This window comes from Falco peregrinus, unplaced genomic scaffold (genome assembly GCF_023634155.1).
Source record: "Falco peregrinus isolate bFalPer1 unplaced genomic scaffold, bFalPer1.pri scaffold_29, whole genome shotgun sequence".
Lineage (NCBI taxonomy): Eukaryota > Metazoa > Chordata > Aves > Falconiformes > Falconidae > Falco > Falco peregrinus.
Window position 1 is genome coordinate 2,264,979 of NW_026599598.1, and position 21,013 is coordinate 2,285,991.

At 51.2% G+C, this 21,013-nt stretch overlaps 2 long non-coding RNA genes across 2 annotated transcripts; one reads left to right on the forward strand and one right to left on the reverse strand.

The window, feature by feature from the left end:
• Positions 1 to 367: 367 nt before the first annotated feature.
• On the reverse strand, positions 368 to 4,990 carry LOC129783334 (uncharacterized). The gene is made up of 3 exons (XR_008745247.1): positions 4,839 to 4,990; positions 3,380 to 3,570; positions 368 to 782 (listed from the first exon to the last, which is right to left on the reverse strand). It is a non-coding gene; the product is annotated as an uncharacterized LOC129783334 (long non-coding RNA).
• Positions 4,991 to 14,863: 9,873 nt separating this feature from the next.
• LOC129783333 (uncharacterized) lies at positions 14,864 to 19,486 on the forward strand. Its single transcript, XR_008745245.1, has 3 exons — positions 14,864 to 15,015; positions 16,284 to 16,474; positions 19,072 to 19,486. It is a non-coding gene; the product is annotated as an uncharacterized LOC129783333 (long non-coding RNA).
• Positions 19,487 to 21,013: the final 1,527 nt, after the last annotated feature.

Consider the following 21,013-nt stretch of genomic DNA (forward strand, 5'->3'; position numbering starts at 1 on the left):
GCATTGAGGAGTCTGGGCTCAGTCTTGGCAGTACAGGAGTGATCCACCTCAAATGCACTGCACAGCCTGCATCTGGGGTATCACAGGTCAATAGCTAATCACTGCTTTTCCTCCCAGTAACAATAAAAAGAGAAAAAAATAAAATCTCCTTACTTCCACAGCTCTTCTTTACAGGCTAGAGGTTTATGGAAGCGATGACCCATTTCACCCAACACACCAAGACACCTTTTGAACAATTTTCAGAGCTGTCCAAAACCCCCCAGATCTTATACAACAATCAGTCCAAAGAAAGTACAGAGGTCTCAGCGCTACTGGACACATGCAGGAACACTTGTGTTTACTGGACTTTTTTAAAGGGAAAAGGCATTACACCAGCGTACCAGACCCTTGCCCAAAAGACTTTTCAAACCACCTGTTTGTTGACGCAGTCACTGCACTTCAACCCTTCCACCCATGACAACATCCTCTCAGGGGGCAGACTTGCCTGCTCTTGATCACAGAACCAGTCAGCAGAGGTCAGATTGAACCAAGCTAAAAACCGGGCCCAATCTCTACGTTCACGCTTGGGATACATGGCTCCTATCACAGGGCACACACGGCGGTCCCACTTGAGTTACGTATCTGAAGTTGCATTTCCCACGGGTCAAATATTCCTCTTCAGATCTGCCTTGAAACTGAGGGCTCATGGTCAGTGAGAAGAAGAGAGTTCCTTGCCTCCTGTGCAGTCAGGTCATGTTCCCCTGCTAAAAGCAGCCTGCTCAGGCCTCCCATTTGTGTACAATCTGTTAAAAGAATAAAACCAAGTCTGAAGGTTATTCATTTGCTTCCTTAAACATCCTACCATTTGCAGCATCCAGCCCTCAGAAGACGACTTCTGACATAGCAACTTCTCCAAGCAACCTGCTATAAAAGGCAGTTCAACAGAATCACCAACAGCCAGGTCTGTACCCTCGGGGAGACACTTTCAAAGCCCTTTGGAGGATTGCACTGGATCTGTGTGCTTTAGACCCCACTGCGTGGATTTACTATTTTACTGGCAAAGTTTTTATGTACCACATGTGAACATCTTCAAAACACCTACTGTAATGATCTCATGCATAAACAGACACAATGATTCTCTAATATCACACAGGAAGAACTCAATGGATGCTCCTACCAAGGCAGTGGCTCCCTTCTGTAGCCACTGAACAAGCAAAAGGATGGATCAGAATGACATTATCAAGCTCTGAAGCAAACTGTCTGTCTTCCTTTAGCTGTAATTTAGAGCTTCATTGAGTGCTGAAGAGTGTCAGCCTGACAGCTCTGAAGCGTGAAGCGCTTGATCCTCTGTGCCAGAACCGCACCGGCACTGGCCACACAAGCTGCCTGCGTACTCGCAGGGTCAGGGTCAGGGTCCGGGTCAGGGTCCGGGTCAGGATCAGGGTCTTTACTGCCCTGCCACCGTAACATAGAAGTGAGGAAAGTAAAATGGAGATAGAAGTGTTCTTTCTCCACATAGTTGATGCTGGCAGCTTCTTGCCTCCAGCATTCCTGCACCTCAGGAGCTTGGGAAATGACAACAAACGTGAAACTTCCTGAAAATAATTTGCCTGACACACCACAGCGTAGCACTTTCGTATGCCCACACGACACTTCTGGCTCCCAGCTGCTCTCCTGCGCTTCCCTGTAGCTACCTGGGAGGCACCTTTTCCATCTCCTCAGATCTGGCCAGCTGAAGAACACCCAACTCATGGCTCTAACATTCTTCCCCTTCCTCTCAACATCTTCCTGGTGGTCTCAGCTTTCTGCCCTCCAGATTAGGGGTGTATCATGACAGGACAAGGACAGCACTGTTGGTTTTTGGGTTTTTTTTCTGTAAGGAAGCCAAATACTTAAAACTCTTTATTAAAATATAAAAATTAAGAGGAAGGGAAAAGCCAAAATGACAGCCAAGTGGAAGTTTCATTTGGTGCTCAAACTACCTGAATACTTATGCTGCAGCCGAGAGCTGGCCCTTAGATGGCTGATCAGGATAAAGCCCCAAATCCTGCCACTAAGGTTTCAAATTACAAAATAACATCATCTAAGGGAAGGCAATATGGATAAACACAAACATTGCCGTATGTTTACAGGGCCTTCACAGCACAATGGTTCTCTTATGGCACCGAGAACTTAGCAGTAGGAAGAATTACAAAGGTCAAGTGCTATTTATAAGCAATGTACCCTTAAATCAACACTAGTGACAAAAGAGCCAAGCACTTGACTTGCAGAACAGCAGATGATTCGTGACTTTCTCCACAGCTTCTACTACTGATGAAGTTTACAACCACCTCACCATTTGGGAACGACATCCGTTGCTAGTGTTGCTCTGGGTGGAAACTCAGCCAGAAGGAATTTGTCATTACAGGAATTCTCATGCCACTGAACTGGCAGCAAGGTACACAAGCCTCTTAATCCCTTTTTATACTTTTACACTTGTGCCATAAAACCATTCTCCACTCTCCATCTCAACACCTCTCCAAGCAGTAAAGGCCCATCTGCCACACACTTGTCACAAACTACATAGGATAATGACACAGGTTTCAAATACATCAGAAAGTATCAAATCAGACACTTTAAAACATAAAAAAAAATTAAAAAAGGTGGCAGTGGGACATTATTTTCTACCTTGACTGTTAGGTTCACAAGCTGCTAGTAGTTAACATTAATGGCTCACTGTTTCACGGTCATGATGGCAACAGTTCTGCAATGTGTGGATACCAGCGAGAGAATTCCTGCCTTGCACCAGTTCAGGTGCTCCACCTATACCTCTTCACAGATTTGATTTTTTTAATTATTTTTTTTTTTTAATGCTTATCAGGGTAGGATCTGCCTACCAAGACCAGATTTTAAGTGAAATTACATTACACTCCTCTTGATTTAAATACAGCAAGATAGCTCCACTGCTACATTCAGCCACAAGAACGTAAACACCTCCAGCTTCATAGACACCCATACATTATTTTTGTAAGGAACAAATGACTGAACATGGAACAACACTATGAAAAAGCAAAAGAATGCACACAATCAGCATTTCCCTATTTGGACCAAAAAAAGAAAATCTCTTAACAGCAGATAAGTCTAAATTAAAAATCAGCCACATCCAGATCCCAAATGGGGGAGGGGTTATTGTATGCCACAGACCTGGACTTGACTGTTGAAGGAAATCACACACTAAGGAAAATTTGAGGTGGTTCTGCAGAGGTTTTAGAGCCTTGGCAACTTCACTTGGGACATGAAAGGTATGTGCGCTATAGTATCACCCACAGTAAAGGAAACCAGTCTCGTAGTTTGAGTTCAACACCACATCCGCAAACAAAATGAGGCTGCTACATTTGAGGAACACTGATGGAAACCTCACCTGCCATCCCGAAGTTATGCTATGGCATTTCTTCCCTTTTTGCCATTTTCCTCAGCCTTGGTACATCTTTTGCACAATCTGAAGCGAGGGCTTCTTCCTGTTTCTAACAGTGAATGTCTGGGTATCACACGTTGGTTTCTTGTGCGGCGCCAATAAGACCCAACACTTGCCTTCATAAATGCACCCGTACACTAGGGAAGAAAAGGAAAATTACCAGTCTCGACATTGTACTGCCCACAGGGCAACAGAGTGCCCCGCTCATAAGCAGATTTAAGACAGTAAATAACCCTCAAATATCTTGATAAACAAGCACAGTTTAATCATGTCCTTTTAAACTGACCACCGACACAATCTAACAAGAAGACACATTAAGGGAAGCAGAGCTGTAGTTAAAAAAGTGGGGCTTCTCTTTTCTCTCCTGAGGGTTTACCACCCAGAGCAGGCTCAAGTTCTGAACCTGCAGACTGCTCCCCCACGCTTCTATGCTCACTCTGGGAAAGAAAGACGGTTGTTTGAATTCTTTTGCAGGTACAGTCTTTCTTTACTTTTGAGTTGGAATGAAATGAAAAGCTGCCATCAGTCCCACTTACGGCACAGGGACACACCCATGTTCCATGCACATGCCTGCACAGAAACGCACACAGAGGGAAACCATCCCTTGGGTATCAAACACAGAAACAGCACTGAAAACCTTGACTTCTGAGAGTCCCTGCAGCGTTCTCCCATGTCAATACACAGCATGCTTGTGGCAGGATCACCACTGCGTGTGCGTCACTTGCTTTCATTTCCATCTTCATCTCTAACCTGGCACTTGCCACCTCCAGACTGCAGCATGCATAAAAGCAATTCTGTTTACTAGAAGCACAGCACCATGTGAACCTTCTGCATGAAGTCCGGTATTTAAAGAAATTGCTATAAAGAATAAAAATCTGCCGGCACCACAGACCCACATTCACGCTGTGTTTTCTGAACAGGGATGATATATGAAACCTGCAAACTAAGGACTGCAACACCTTGCTCCTTGCCCCTCTTCTTTTGCCCTCAGGCTGGCGCAGGAGCTCCTTTCACCAGAGCAGGCACACCACAGACACAGCCTCACCGAGGGGAAGGGTGGGGAGGGGAAAAGGGCAGAGGGGGAAAGGAAAGACCCACAGAAGCAGCTTTGCCGCCCACTGCCAAAGCCACAGCCTGCTCATCCTGGTCCCCCACCCTGTCTGTGCTGGTCTGTGCCTCTGTCCTCCTTCCCGCCTCTCCGCTCCTCTCCCTGTCCCTCTCTCCTGCTGCTGACCCTGCATTCCCTCGGGCACCCCCCTGCCTCTCTGTCTCTGTCCCGCTCCAACCCTCTGCCTGCTCCTCGCCAGTCCCTGTCCTTTCTCCATCCCTGCCCAGCCCCTCCCGCACCCCCTGCCCCTCTGGATGCCTCCTGTCCCTCTCCAGCCACCCCTCTGCCTTGACCCACCTCTCCCTGTCGCTCGGTGCCTCTCTCCCCCTCGTCCCTGCCCCACGGGGGCTCCAGGGCCTGGGCCTGTGCTCAAGCAGCCCAGGGCAGTGGCTGTGGGGCCTGCAGGGCCAGGGCTGGGGGTTGGTGTCCCCGCAGGGCCCGACGGCAGGGCAGGGCAGGGGCACCCCGGGGCCTGCTGGGAGAAGGTGTGCCCCAGGGCCTGCTGGGAGCTGTAGGCCCAGGGCCATCCCACAGCCATGTTGTTCCCAGGGCATGCTGGGAGCTGTAGGCCCGGGGCAGCCCCATGGCCAGGTTGTTCCCAGGGCATGCTGGGAGCTGCTCTTGCCCACCCTCAGCCTCCTGGCAGCCATGTTGGTCTGGGCAGGCACAGCCTGTGCTGGGGCTGTGTCCCAGCTGAGGGGGGCCTGTGGCCGGCCGTGGGGCAAGGGAGGCCCCTGCCTGCTGGCTGCCTGGGGGTGCAGTGGGGAGGCTCCAACCCCCCGGTGTTCCGGGCCCCCGGGGCAGCTGGAGTCAGGCCTGGCCGGGGCAGTCCTGGGGGTGAGCCGAGAGCTAAGGAGGGAGAGAGGCGCCGGCATGTGCCCTGGGCACAGGCACCGGGCACCCCGACTCACAGAGCCCCCCGCAGCCGCCCCGGCGTTTGTAGTTCCTGCAGGAATAGGGCTAGCGTGTTTTGCTGCTGACTCCGGCAGGGCCCTGGCTACACCTGCCCTGCTGAGGGACTGGGAATATGCAGCTGCCTGGGAGAGTCACCAGCCGGAGTATGAGTGCTCAAGCCTTGTTTCCCTTCCTGGAAAACACTCCATTTTTTAATACAGCCTCTCAGCGGCGAGATCCAGGCAGTCGGGATTGCTTCCTGTAGGGAGCAGCCTGGTGACTCGAGGCTGCTGCCTTCAGCAGCAGAGCGGGACGCTTCTCCTCGCTGATGGGATGAAGTTATAAAGAATCACTAGGAGAGGCTGCAACTAAAGCAATGATTAACTCAACCTATTGAATAAGCTCAGTAAGGGGTGGCAAGCCTTCTGAGGCAGCTGGACTATACCAATAGACGAGGGAAGTGGGGTAACGGTGTGTTGCCATCAAAACCATATAGCACAGAGAAGAAATGAAGTTCTATAACAACAAGTAGAGTGCAGGTGCCCCAGGAAAGTTCAGCTGAAGTTCACCAAGTTGTTGACCACTAACGATCTCTAAAGACCCCAAGAAAGGCCCCCAGGATCAAAGTGACATACCCAAGTGCCTTATGCATATGTAAATAATTTTGAGGAAGTAGGTAGTACAAAGTACATCTTCCCATCTGAACATGCTCAGAAAGGACCCTGAGGGGCTGGATATCGAAGAGTGGAGCGTGTTGATGGGTCATAGGTTTTTTTTTTTTCCTTCCCACACAAAATTCCATTTTGTTTTGTGGGTAAGCAAAACTGCATATTGCAATGTGTTTCCTTGACTGGTAGTTTTTTCATAACAGGTGGGATCTCCAGGTTTAAACCCTGGTGCCTGAAAACCCCAACAAGGACACATGCTTGGAATAAGGGTTCACAAGTCTGGGGTATGCCATGCTCCATTGTTCTATTCCACGATTCACAACAAATGGTTCACAAACAATTCCTGATAAGAGTGTTTTGATGGGGTGGGGGATTTATTCCCATGTTTCAACTCTATTATCTAGATTGGACAAAAATGTTTAAGGCACCAAGCCCATACCCCGTTTGTTAGCCATTTGAATATGCCAACCTGGGGATAACATGCCTTTCTATTTGTGGTGTATGGATTCACCGTGGGGTCTCAATACATACCAGTTCCCCCCTTGGCAAGGGGCACAGATCCCCTGCCCAGCAGGCAGCTCATTGAGAAGCCCAGCAGGACCTTCTTTGCCAAGCTGCTTTCCAGCAAGGTGGCCCCCGCCTGTGCCGGGGCCTGGGCTTGTTCATCCCCAGGGGCCAGAGTCGGTACTTGTTGGACCTGATGAGGTTCATGCTGGCCCCTTTCTGGGGCTCATCAACACTCGCTTGTCCCTGAAGCAGCAGGTGACGCCTTGGGTGGCAGGAAACTGTTCTCGGCCAGAGCAGCTCTGTCGCAGCAGAGCATGTGCTTGCCTTGCCACAGGAGCTCTCCTCTCCCCAGAAGGGAACACCAAAAGCTCCACCTGAAAAGCTTGTGACAGAGTGTGCTGCTTTGGGAAATCTCCTGCTCCAGGATGAAAAAGAAAGTGGCCCTCCAATTGCGTACACACCTTGCCGATCTTCTTGCCGGAGAAATCAAAGCGTTTCAGGCACAGCGTGAGAACCCTGGGCGCGCGATCGATTGTAAACCTCTTGAGGGCGGTAACCTTCTTGCCACAGCTTGAAAGCAAGCAGAGAGAAAAGCGCTGAAATGCACCCTAGCTTGCCCCACGGCGGCCAGACAACCTTTTCCACCTCACACGTCCTCACGCCATTTCATGGCTTTTCAGAACCGTTAGGCTGGAAGAAAGAAAAGCTGTGCCTCCTGATTGTGCAATGAACCTCCTGAGGCTCGATGACACGCAGCATCTCCACACAGCTACAAGTCTTAATCTGGTGTTAGTCATCCTCTTACCTGTTACATCGAAAGCTGTTTTCACTAGCCAGCTGCTCGGGTTTGACAAAGTCCTCCAGAGCTGCGGTGACAGATGAGGCTGCCTGGAGGGGTGAGAAAGGAGAGCTCTGAGCTGGTGGAAATGCCCTCACCCAAGCACTCAGGAGGAGTTGCCCACAAGACCCAGGGAGCTGCCGCTGAGGAGATCCACTGTGACCCTGCAAACCTTGGCCAGAGGGAGGCAGAAAGAGGGTATGATGCCGAACGTTTCCCTCCCTTCCCAGAGATTCCCGGCTGGCACTATTAAGAGCTACCTCACCGTGCCACCGCTCAGTTCAGATACCAATGGTGTGCGCGGTCATCAGGAATGAAAACAACACGAGCCATCAGCCTAGGAGCCAGATGGGTGTTGAGGGAGGGCAAAGAGAAGGTGGCTGAGAGTCCCTCAGGGGTGCAGAGAGGATAATGCGTGCTTGTCTAGCTTTAAAGCCAGCACCTACAGGGAGTCCACTGCCACGGCCGTTGCAGGAAGACACCACCCATACCACTTCGCACCGCCCCCACAGCTCTCCTGTGTTCACAGCGCACTTTTCAAAGCCAGCTGCGCAGATTCTGGGAAGCCACAAGGAGCTTGGGACGACTTGAAGCCCAGTGAGAAACCCTCTTACTTGGATATCCAAAGGCACATCCAGGAAGGCCTTGTAGGAATCGGAAACTGCTTTGCAGCTGCAGCACGTGACTGGAAGGCAAACGGAAATGATCAGCGACAGGCGAAGTCAATTGACCGTGCCCGTTTATGCTCTTCATCCCTACTCGAGCCAGCCCCACGCTCATCTGTCTCTCACAGACACACAGCAGGGCACAGGCAAGTGTAAGGAGAGCAACAGTTGTGGAAACATACCTCTGGACCTCAGGAAGCCCCCAAATATTTGATGGACGATGGTAGTATATTGAGAAGAGATGTCCCAGCTGGAAGGAAATGGTAAGGCAGAGAGTTATCTCCTCCAAGAGTTTTCCTGTGCCTGAAAGCCCTGGGCATAGCCTTTCCTTGATGGGGTACGTCAAGGAGGCCAAAACGCTGGGCAACATTGAAAGGTCGTTTGCTTGTGCTTACACGCTGCTTCCAGCCAGACAAGCTCTCTGCATGGCAGTGACAGTACAGCGTGAGAAGTTGTGGGCGTCTTCCTGCATGCCAAGCGTGAAATGCCCTCCTATTCCTAATCAAGAGGAAGGTAGTACTTCAGTCCTCTACCAACAGAGGATAGCACGTCAAAGCAGCTGAGATGACTTACGTGAGAGGGCATTGATGACAGCCCTGGGCTGGATGGCACAGGCTGAGGTGGACAAGGCATCGTTAACGTGCGCTTCCATGATGCACATCATGCAGAAGCCTTCCTGCTGACCTGAAGAGGGAGGGAGGGAAGGAGGGAGGGAAGGAAGCAAGCTGGTCAGGTTAGTCAAAGAGCCATTGTGATGGGAAACCTCATGGAGACCTTGGAGTTCTGCTAGGACAGTCTCTTAGTCGTCCCCAGGTGCCAATGGCCCAGCAAGCCCACGACATCTCAGTACACAGGAGCTCATCCATATCGTCCAGGACACAACCAGGCAGTACCAAAAGTTTCTGCAAGTAATGATGGCCAAGTGGCAAGAGGCGGTCTGTAGTGGGACACACACCACGCTCACCACCACCCCACAGTTCTCTCCCTCCCCCCCACCAGGAAAGAGGAGCAGCAGGAAAGAGGATCAGCTCTATCCAGGGCTTCTGGAGCCCAGAGGGTTTTTCCAGGGCCTTCGAGTAGAGCTGCTGGGGGCAGATGCGCACATGGAGAAGATAGCAGATGGGGACAAAGACCAAGGGGAGGACATGGGGCCAAGCAGAAGCAGCCCTGTGCAGGTGGGCAGAAGGAGCCCAATGGGGATGAGGAAGAGGAGCCCCATGACACCAGACAGTATCAGCTCCATGGGCCTGGGCACCACCATCCACGTGGGGCCAGGCAGCAGCACCCCAGCAGACCCCAGGCCCCAGAACCATGTCCCCATGGGCAGGGCATGTGGGCAGGCAGACTCAGGACCGTGCTGGGCAGGATTGTGCCTGCAGGAGGGCTGCTCCCAGCTGTGGGGCTGCCCAAATGCTTGGTGGAGATGCGACTGCCGGCACCACTGTGTCTGTTTCTGCAAGCCCTCGTGGTGGCAGCGCTGCTCCCAGAAGAGCAGTGGGTTCCCCTGCCAGTGAGCAGCTTGCGGGGTGCAGGGCTGGGAACCCTCTGGGGTGCACCCCCATCTGAAATGTTCAATCTTTCCTCTATCCTGGTGCTGGGGCTCATCCATCCATCCCGCATCTGGGGCTGTGTCACCCTCAGTGCCTGAACTCAGTGGGGATGTGGGCACTGCTGGCACCCACAAAAATGGGATATGGGGGTGTCAGCTACCACAGTGGGTGTGCTAGAATTGGGGGACCAGGCTGGGCTAGAGAAAGGGGCCAGCATGAACCTCATCAGGTCCAACAACCCCTGTGCCGGGGCCTGGGCTTGTTCATCCCCAGGGGCCAGAGTCGGTACTTGTTGGACCTGATGAGGTTCATGCTGGCCCCTTTCTCTAGCCCAGCCTGGTCCCCCAATTCTAGCACACCCACTGTGGTAGCTGACACCCCCATATCCCATTTTTGTGGGTGCCAGCAGTGCCCACATCCCCACTGAGTTCAGGCACTGAGGGTGACACAGCCCCAGATGCGGGATGGATGGATGAGCCCCAGCACCAGGATAGAGGAAAGATTGAACATTTCAGATGGGGGTGCACCCCAGAGGGTTCCCAGCCCTGCACCCCGCAAGCTGCTCACTGGCAGGGGAACCCACTGCTCTTCTGGGAGCAGCGCTGCCACCACGAGGGCTTGCAGAAACAGACACAGTGGTGCCGGCAGTCGCATCTCCACCAAGCATTTGGGCAGCCCCACAGCTGGGAGCAGCCCTCCTGCAGGCACAATCCTGCCCAGCACGGTCCTGAGTCTGCCTGCCCACATGCCCTGCCCATGGGGACATGGTTCTGGGGCCTGGGGTCTGCTGGGGTGCTGCTGCCTGGCCCCACGTGGATGGTGGTGCCCAGGCCCATGGAGCTGATACTGTCTGGTGTCATGGGGCTCCTCTTCCTCATCCCCATTGGGCTCCTTCTGCCCACCTGCACAGGGCTGCTTCTGCTTGGCCCCATGTCCTCCCCTTGGTCTTTGTCCCCATCTGCTATCTTCTCCATGTGCGCATCTGCCCCCAGCAGCTCTACTCGAAGGCCCTGGAAAAACCCTCTGGGCTCCAGAAGCCCTGGATAGAGCTGATCCTCTTTCCTGCTGCTCCTCTTTCCTGGTGGGGGGGAGGGAGAGAACTGTGGGGTGGTGGTGAGCGTGGTGTGTGTCCCACTACAGACCGCCTCTTGCCACTTGGCCATCATTACTTGCAGAAACTTTTGGTACTGCCTGGTTGTGTCCTGGACGATATGGATGAGCTCCTGTGTACTGAGATGTCGTGGGCTTGCTGGGCCATTGGCACCTGGGGACGACTAAGAGACTGTCCTAGCAGAACTCCAAGGTCTCCATGAGGTTTCCCATCACAATGGCTCTTTGACTAACCTGACCAGCTTGCTTCCTTCCCTCCCTCCTTCCCTCCCTCCCTCTTCAGGTCAGCAGGAAGGCTTCTGCATGATGTGCATCATGGAAGCGCACGTTAACGATGCCTTGTCCACCTCAGCCTGTGCCATCCAGCCCAGGGCTGTCATCAATGCCCTCTCACGTAAGTCATCTCAGCTGCTTTGACGTGCTATCCTCTGTTGGTAGAGGACTGAAGTACTACCTTCCTCTTGATTAGGAATAGGAGGGCATTTCACGCTTGGCATGCAGGAAGACGCCCACAACTTCTCACGCTGTACTGTCACTGCCATGCAGAGAGCTTGTCTGGCTGGAAGCAGCGTGTAAGCACAAGCAAACGACCTTTCAATGTTGCCCAGCGTTTTGGCCTCCTTGACGTACCCCATCAAGGAAAGGCTATGCCCAGGGCTTTCAGGCACAGGAAAACTCTTGGAGGAGATAACTCTCTGCCTTACCATTTCCTTCCAGCTGGGACATCTCTTCTCAATATACTACCATCGTCCATCAAATATTTGGGGGCTTCCTGAGGTCCAGAGGTATGTTTCCACAACTGTTGCTCTCCTTACACTTGCCTGTGCCCTGCTGTGTGTCTGTGAGAGACAGATGAGCGTGGGGCTGGCTCGAGTAGGGATGAAGAGCATAAACGGGCACGGTCAATTGACTTCGCCTGTCGCTGATCATTTCCGTTTGCCTTCCAGTCACGTGCTGCAGCTGCAAAGCAGTTTCCGATTCCTACAAGGCCTTCCTGGATGTGCCTTTGGATATCCAAGTAAGAGGGTTTCTCACTGGGCTTCAAGTCGTCCCAAGCTCCTTGTGGCTTCCCAGAATCTGCGCAGCTGGCTTTGAAAAGTGCGCTGTGAACACAGGAGAGCTGTGGGGGCGGTGCGAAGTGGTATGGGTGGTGTCTTCCTGCAACGGCCGTGGCAGTGGACTCCCTGTAGGTGCTGGCTTTAAAGCTAGACAAGCACGCATTATCCTCTCTGCACCCCTGAGGGACTCTCAGCCACCTTCTCTTTGCCCTCCCTCAACACCCATCTGGCTCCTAGGCTGATGGCTCGTGTTGTTTTCATTCCTGATGACCGCGCACACCATTGGTATCTGAACTGAGCGGTGGCACGGTGAGGTAGCTCTTAATAGTGCCAGCCGGGAATCTCTGGGAAGGGAGGGAAACGTTCGGCATCATACCCTCTTTCTGCCTCCCTCTGGCCAAGGTTTGCAGGGTCACAGTGGATCTCCTCAGCGGCAGCTCCCTGGGTCTTGTGGGCAACTCCTCCTGAGTGCTTGGGTGAGGGCATTTCCACCAGCTCAGAGCTCTCCTTTCTCACCCCTCCAGGCAGCCTCATCTGTCACCGCAGCTCTGGAGGACTTTGTCAAACCCGAGCAGCTGGCTAGTGAAAACAGCTTTCGATGTAACAGGTAAGAGGATGACTAACACCAGATTAAGACTTGTAGCTGTGTGGAGATGCTGCGTGTCATCGAGCCTCAGGAGGTTCATTGCACAATCAGGAGGCACAGCTTTTCTTTCTTCCAGCCTAACGGTTCTGAAAAGCCATGAAATGGCGTGAGGACGTGTGAGGTGGAAAAGGTTGTCTGGCCGCCGTGGGGCAAGCTAGGGTGCATTTCAGCGCTTTTCTCTCTGCTTGCTTTCAAGCTGTGGCAAGAAGGTTACCGCCCTCAAGAGGTTTACAATCGATCGCGCGCCCAGGGTTCTCACGCTGTGCCTGAAACGCTTTGATTTCTCCGGCAAGAAGATCGGCAAGGTGTGTACGCAATTGGAGGGCCACTTTCTTTTTCATCCTGGAGCAGGAGATTTCCCAAAGCAGCACACTCTGTCACAAGCTTTTCAGGTGGAGCTTTTGGTGTTCCCTTCTGGGGAGAGGAGAGCTCCTGTGGCAAGGCAAGCACATGCTCTGCTGCGACAGAGCTGCTCTGGCCGAGAACAGTTTCCTGCCACCCAAGGCGTCACCTGCTGCTTCAGGGACAAGCGAGTGTTGATGAGCCCCAGAAAGGGGCCAGCATGAACCTCATCAGGTCCAACAAGTACCGACTCTGGCCCCTGGGGATGAACAAGCCCAGGCCCCGGCACAGGCGGGGGCCACCTTGCTGGAAAGCAGCTTGGCAAAGAAGGTCCTGCTGGGCTTCTCAATGAGCTGCCTGCTGGGCAGGGGATCTGTGCCCCTTGCCAAGGGGGGAACTGGTATGTATTGAGACCCCACGGTGAATCCATACACCACAAATAGAAAGGCATGTTATCCCCAGGTTGGCATATTCAAATGGCTAACAAACGGGGTATGGGCTTGGTGCCTTAAACATTTTTGTCCAATCTAGATAATAGAGTTGAAACATGGGAATAAATCCCCCACCCCATCAAAACACTCTTATCAGGAATTGTTTGTGAACCATTTGTTGTGAATCGTGGAATAGAACAATGGAGCATGGCATACCCCAGACTTGTGAACCCTTATTCCAAGCATGTGTCCTTGTTGGGGTTTTCAGGCACCAGGGTTTAAACCTGGAGATCCCACCTGTTATGAAAAAACTACCAGTCAAGGAAACACATTGCAATATGCAGTTTTGCTTACCCACAAAACAAAATGGAATTTTGTGTGGGAAGGAAAAAAAAAAAACCTATGACCCATCAACACGCTCCACTCTTCGATATCCAGCCCCTCAGGGTCCTTTCTGAGCATGTTCAGATGGGAAGATGTACTTTGTACTACCTACTTCCTCAAAATTATTTACATATGCATAAGGCACTTGGGTATGTCACTTTGATCCTGGGGGCCTTTCTTGGGGTCTTTAGAGATCGTTAGTGGTCAACAACTTGGTGAACTTCAGCTGAACTTTCCTGGGGCACCTGCACTCTACTTGTTGTTATAGAACTTCATTTCTTCTCTGTGCTATATGGTTTTGATGGCAACACACCGTTACCCCACTTCCCTCGTCTATTGGTATAGTCCAGCTGCCTCAGAAGGCTTGCCACCCCTTACTGAGCTTATTCAATAGGTTGAGTTAATCATTGCTTTAGTTGCAGCCTCTCCTAGTGATTCTTTATAACTTCATCCCATCAGCGAGGAGAAGCGTCCCGCTCTGCTGCTGAAGGCAGCAGCCTCGAGTCACCAGGCTGCTCCCTACAGGAAGCAATCCCGACTGCCTGGATCTCGCCGCTGAGAGGCTGTATTAAAAAATGGAGTGTTTTCCAGGAAGGGAAACAAGGCTTGAGCACTCATACTCCGGCTGGTGACTCTCCCAGGCAGCTGCATATTCCCAGTCCCTCAGCAGGGCAGGTGTAGCCAGGGCCCTGCCGGAGTCAGCAGCAAAACACGCTAGCCCTATTCCTGCAGGAACTACAAACGCCGGGGCGGCTGCGGGGGGCTCTGTGAGTCGGGGTGCCCGGTGCCTGTGCCCAGGGCACATGCCGGCGCCTCTCTCCCTCCTTAGCTCTCGGCTCACCCCCAGGACTGCCCCGGCCAGGCCTGACTCCAGCTGCCCCGGGGGCCCGGAACACCGGGGGGTTGGAGCCTCCCCACTGCACCCCCAGGCAGCCAGCAGGCAGGGGCCTCCCTTGCCCCACGGCCGGCCACAGGCCCCCCTCAGCTGGGACACAGCCCCAGCACAGGCTGTGCCTGCCCAGACCAACATGGCTGCCAGGAGGCTGAGGGTGGGCAAGAGCAGCTCCCAGCATGCCCTGGGAACAACCTGGCCATGGGGCTGCCCCGGGCCTACAGCTCCCAGCATGCCCTGGGAACAACATGGCTGTGGGATGGCCCTGGGCCTACAGCTCCCAGCAGGCCCTGGGGCACACCTTCTCCCAGCAGGCCCCGGGGTGCCCCTGCCCTGCCCTGCCGTCGGGCCCTGCGGGGACACCAACCCCCAGCCCTGGCCCTGCAGGCCCCACAGCCACTGCCCTGGGCTGCTTGAGCACAGGCCCAGGCCCTGGAGCCCCCGTGGGGCAGGGACGAGGGGGAGAGAGGCACCGAGCGACAGGGAGAGGTGGGTCAAGGCAGAGGGGTGGCTGGAGAGGGACAGGAGGCATCCAGAGGGGCAGGGGGTGCGGGAGGGGCTGGGCAGGGATGGAGAAAGGACAGGGACTGGCGAGGAGCAGGCAGAGGGTTGGAGCGGGACAGAGACAGAGAGGCAGGGGGGTGCCCGAGGGAATGCAGGGTCAGCAGCAGGAGAGAGGGACAGGGAGAGGAGCGGAGAGGCGGGAAGGAGGACAGAGGCACAGACCAGCACAGACAGGGTGGGGGACCAGGATGAGCAGGCTGTGGCTTTGGCAGTGGGCGGCAAAGCTGCTTCTGTGGGTCTTTCCTTTCCCCCTCTGCCCTTTTCCCCTCCCCACCCTTCCCCTCGGTGAGGCTGTGTCTGTGGTGTGCCTGCTCTGGTGAAAGGAGCTCCTGCGCCAGCCTGAGGGCAAAAGAAGAGGGGCAAGGAGCAAGGTGTTGCAGTCCTTAGTTTGCAGGTTTCATATATCATCCCTGTTCAGAAAACACAGCGTGAATGTGGGTCTGTGGTGCCGGCAGATTTTTATTCTTTATAGCAATTTCTTTAAATACCGGACTTCATGCAGAAGGTTCACATGGTGCTGTGCTTCTAGTAAACAGAATTGCTTTTATGCATGCTGCAGTCTGGAGGTGGCAAGTGCCAGGTTAGAGATGAAGATGGAAATGAAAGCAAGTGACGCACACGCAGTGGTGATCCTGCCACAAGCATGCTGTGTATTGACATGGGAGAACGCTGCAGGGACTCTCAGAAGTCAAGGTTTTCAGTGCTGTTTCTGTGTTTGATACCCAAGGGATGGTTTCCCTCTGTGTGCGTTTCTGTGCAGGCATGTGCATGGAACATGGGTGTGTCCCTGTGCCGTAAGTGGGACTGATGGCAGCTTTTCATTTCATTCCAACTCAAAAGTAAAGAAAGACTGTACCTGCAAAAGAATTCAAACAACCGTCTTTCTTTCCCAGAGTGAGCATAGAAGCGTGGGGGAGCAGTCTGCAGGTTCAGAACTTGAGCCTGCTCTGGGTGGTAAACCCTCAGGAGAGAAAAGAGAAGCCCCACTTTTTTAACTACAGCTCTGCTTCCCTTAATGTGTCTTCTTGTTAGATTGTGTCGGTGGTCAGTTTAAAAGGACATGATTAAACTGTGCTTGTTTATCAAGATATTTGAGGGTTATTTACTGTCTTAAATCTGCTTATGAGCGGGGCACTCTGTTGCCCTGTGGGCAGTACAATGTCGAGACTGGTAATTTTCCTTTTCTTCCCTAGTGTACGGGTGCATTTATGAAGGCAAGTGTTGGGTCTTATTGGCGCCGCACAAGAAACCAACGTGTGATACCCAGACATTCACTGTTAGAAACAGGAAGAAGCCCTCGCTTCAGATTGTGCAAAAGATGTACCAAGGCTGAGGAAAATGGCAAAAAGGGAAGAAATGCCATAGCATAACTTCGGGATGGCAGGTGAGGTTTCCATCAGTGTTCCTCAAATGTAGCAGCCTCATTTTGTTTGCGGATGTGGTGTTGAACTCAAACTACGAGACTGGTTTCCTTTACTGTGGGTGATACTATAGCGCACATACCTTTCATGTCCCAAGTGAAGTTGCCAAGGCTCTAAAACCTCTGCAGAACCACCTCAAATTTTCCTTAGTGTGTGATTTCCTTCAACAGTCAAGTCCAGGTCTGTGGCATACAATAACCCCTCCCCCATTTGGGATCTGGATGTGGCTGATTTTTAATTTAGACTTATCTGCTGTTAAGAGATTTTCTTTTTTTGGTCCAAATAGGGAAATGCTGATTGTGTGCATTCTTTTGCTTTTTCATAGTGTTGTTCCATGTTCAGTCATTTGTTCCTTACAAAAATAATGTATGGGTGTCTATGAAGCTGGAGGTGTTTACGTTCTTGTGGCTGAATGTAGCAGTGGAGCTATCTTGCTGTATTTAAATCAAGAGGAGTGTAATGTAATTTCACTTAAAATCTGGTCTTGGTAGGCAGATCCTACCCTGATAAGCATTAAAAAAAAAAAATAATTAAAAAAATCAAATCTGTGAAGAGGTATAGGTGGAGCACCTGAACTGGTGCAAGGCAGGAATTCTCTCGCTGGTATCCACACATTGCAGAACTGTTGCCATCATGACCGTGAAACAGTGAGCCATTAATGTTAACTACTAGCAGCTTGTGAACCTAACAGTCAAGGTAGAAAATAATGTCCCACTGCCACCTTTTTTAATTTTTTTTTATGTTTTAAAGTGTCTGATTTGATACTTTCTGATGTATTTGAAACCTGTGTCATTATCCTATGTAGTTTGTGACAAGTGTGTGGCAGATGGGCCTTTACTGCTTGGAGAGGTGTTGAGATGGAGAGTGGAGAATGGTTTTATGGCACAAGTGTAAAAGTATAAAAAGGGATTAAGAGGCTTGTGTACCTTGCTGCCAGTTCAGTGGCATGAGAATTCCTGTAATGACAAATTCCTTCTGGCTGAGTTTCCACCCAGAGCAACACTAGCAACGGATGTCGTTCCCAAATGGTGAGGTGGTTGTAAACTTCATCAGTAGTAGAAGCTGTGGAGAAAGTCACGAATCATCTGCTGTTCTGCAAGTCAAGTGCTTGGCTCTTTTGTCACTAGTGTTGATTTAAGGGTACATTGCTTATAAATAGCACTTGACCTTTGTAATTCTTCCTACTGCTAAGTTCTCGGTGCCATAAGAGAACCATTGTGCTGTGAAGGCCCTGTAAACATACGGCAATGTTTGTGTTTATCCATATTGCCTTCCCTTAGATGATGTTATTTTGTAATTTGAAACCTTAGTGGCAGGATTTGGGGCTTTATCCTGATCAGCCATCTAAGGGCCAGCTCTCGGCTGCAGCATAAGTATTCAGGTAGTTTGAGCACCAAATGAAACTTCCACTTGGCTGTCATTTTGGCTTTTCCCTTCCTCTTAATTTTTATATTTTAATAAAGAGTTTTAAGTATTTGGCTTCCTTACAGAAAAAAAACCCAAAAACCAACAGTGCTGTCCTTGTCCTGTCATGATACACCCCTAATCTGGAGGGCAGAAAGCTGAGACCACCAGGAAGATGTTGAGAGGAAGGGGAAGAATGTTAGAGCCATGAGTTGGGTGTTCTTCAGCTGGCCAGATCTGAGGAGATGGAAAAGGTGCCTCCCAGGTAGCTACAGGGAAGCGCAGGAGAGCAGCTGGGAGCCAGAAGTGTCGTGTGGGCATACGAAAGTGCTACGCTGTGGTGTGTCAGGCAAATTATTTTCAGGAAGTTTCACGTTTGTTGTCATTTCCCAAGCTCCTGAGGTGCAGGAATGCTGGAGGCAAGAAGCTGCCAGCATCAACTATGTGGAGAAAGAACACTTCTATCTCCATTTTACTTTCCTCACTTCTATGTTACGGTGGCAGGGCAGTAAAGACCCTGATCCTGACCCGGACCCTGACCCGGACCCTGACCCTGACCCTGCGAGTACGCAGGCAGCTTGTGTGGCCAGTGCCGGTGCGGTTCTGGCACAGAGGATCAAGCGCTTCACGCTTCAGAGCTGTCAGGCTGACACTCTTCAGCACTCAATGAAGCTCTAAATTACAGCTAAAGGAAGACAGACAGTTTGCTTCAGAGCTTGATAATGTCATTCTGATCCATCCTTTTGCTTGTTCAGTGGCTACAGAAGGGAGCCACTGCCTTGGTAGGAGCATCCATTGAGTTCTTCCTGTGTGATATTAGAGAATCATTGTGTCTGTTTATGCATGAGATCATTACAGTAGGTGTTTTGAAGATGTTCACATGTGGTACATAAAAACTTTGCCAGTAAAATAGTAAATCCACGCAGTGGGGTCTAAAGCACACAGATCCAGTGCAATCCTCCAAAGGGCTTTGAAAGTGTCTCCCCGAGGGTACAGACCTGGCTGTTGGTGATTCTGTTGAACTGCCTTTTATAGCAGGTTGCTTGGAGAAGTTGCTATGTCAGAAGTCGTCTTCTGAGGGCTGGATGCTGCAAATGGTAGGATGTTTAAGGAAGCAAATGAATAACCTTCAGACTTGGTTTTATTCTTTTAACAGATTGTACACAAATGGGAGGCCTGAGCAGGCTGCTTTTAGCAGGGGAACATGACCTGACTGCACAGGAGGCAAGGAACTCTCTTCTTCTCACTGACCATGAGCCCTCAGTTTCAAGGCAGATCTGAAGAGGAATATTTGACCCGTGGGAAATGCAACTTCAGATACGTAACTCAAGTGGGACCGCCGTGTGTGCCCTGTGATAGGAGCCATGTATCCCAAGCGTGAACGTAGAGATTGGGCCCGGTTTTTAGCTTGGTTCAATCTGACCTCTGCTGACTGGTTCTGTGATCAAGAGCAGGCAAGTCTGCCCCCTGAGAGGATGTTGTCATGGGTGGAAGGGTTGAAGTGCAGTGACTGCGTCAACAAACAGGTGGTTTGAAAAGTCTTTTGGGCAAGGGTCTGGTACGCTGGTGTAATGCCTTTTCCCTTTAAAAAAGTCCAGTAAACACAAGTGTTCCTGCATGTGTCCAGTAGCGCTGAGACCTCTGTACTTTCTTTGGACTGATTGTTGTATAAGATCTGGGGGGTTTTGGACAGCTCTGAAAATTGTTCAAAAGGTGTCTTGGTGTGTTGGGTGAAATGGGTCATCGCTTCCATAAACCTCTAGCCTGTAAAGAAGAGCTGTGGAAGTAAGGAGATTTTATTTTTTTCTCTTTTTATTGTTACTGGGAGGAAAAGCAGTGATTAGCTATTGACCTGTGATACCCCAGATGCAGGCTGTGCAGTGCATTTGAGGTGGATCACTCCTGTACTGCCAAGACTGAGCCCAGACTCCTCAATGCTTTGCACACTGGCAGTGGAAGTCCTTGTGCAACTGTGGGTACTGGCTTTCTGTGCTGTAGCGTGAAAAATACAAAGCACTGGGGTTAAGGTTTGCAGAGAAGTGGGAAACAGTTGATTATTTTGTGCTAGGAAGAGAATGTCCTGTAGTTTTCAAACTTTGAATGTCTCCACTTGGAATTTAAAAACTGCTTTTAACTCTGTTGCTATGTTTCAGTGGGCGGGAAGGTGTCTTGTAGTTACAGGTGGTCCGTTCCCTTAAGAAGGATCTTTGCCTTCTGAGCTGAGCTTTCTTGGCTTTACATGAAAAGTGCCTCAAGCTGTACGATTTCAGATGGCAGTGAGGGAATTACATCTCCGTGGGGATTTAGAGACAAATCCAGAAGTATGTTGCCTTATTGTTTCAGTATATGAACTTTTCTAAACAGGATTTGCTGGGGTTTGAGCAAGAGACCCACTTCCCACGTGCCTACATAAACCCCGTTTTCTCAGACAGACACATGCATTATGGTTTGTGTTGCAATATTTACTTGATTCGTAAGCCGTAGTGTGCTGTGCTCTTCTGGGCTTGTCATAGTCCTTTGAAACACAGCCCTGCGCATCAAAGGGGCAAGCTGTGTGATCTGCTTTCCCCCACAACATGGAGCAATGTAACTGTTGTAAGTACAGGCAGAACAAAACTAGTTGAGGGGTTTGTGGGCTGCTGTTCGAATCATGGTGGGCCAGGAATCAGCCCATGCTTACTAATACGTTTAATTGTCATATGCCACCTGAGGGGCAGGACAGTGTCAGGGCATTTTCCCAGGGAATAAAACTGGACATGTCTGATTCTCTCCGAGGGTCCCCTATGTAAAAAAACATCCTTCAGCACCATCTGGGTGCTTGGTGTTCTCAAAAGGACCCAAAGGGATGAAGTTCACTCCTCCTGCCTGCGTGACAGCAGGAATTATGTCTGCAGCTGTGCTTCTGCACACTTCGAAACTGCCTCCGTTTCTTTGCTTGGCCAACCAGAAAAAAACAAAAAAACCTAAGCTGACTTGGCAACAGTGTCTTGCAGTCCTCTCTGAAGGAAGTAATTAACCATCATCTCGCAGCTTGTCAAATGTGCACCAAGTGTGAAGAAGAACATGACGTGCACTGTCCTAAGCTCTCAGCAGGTCAG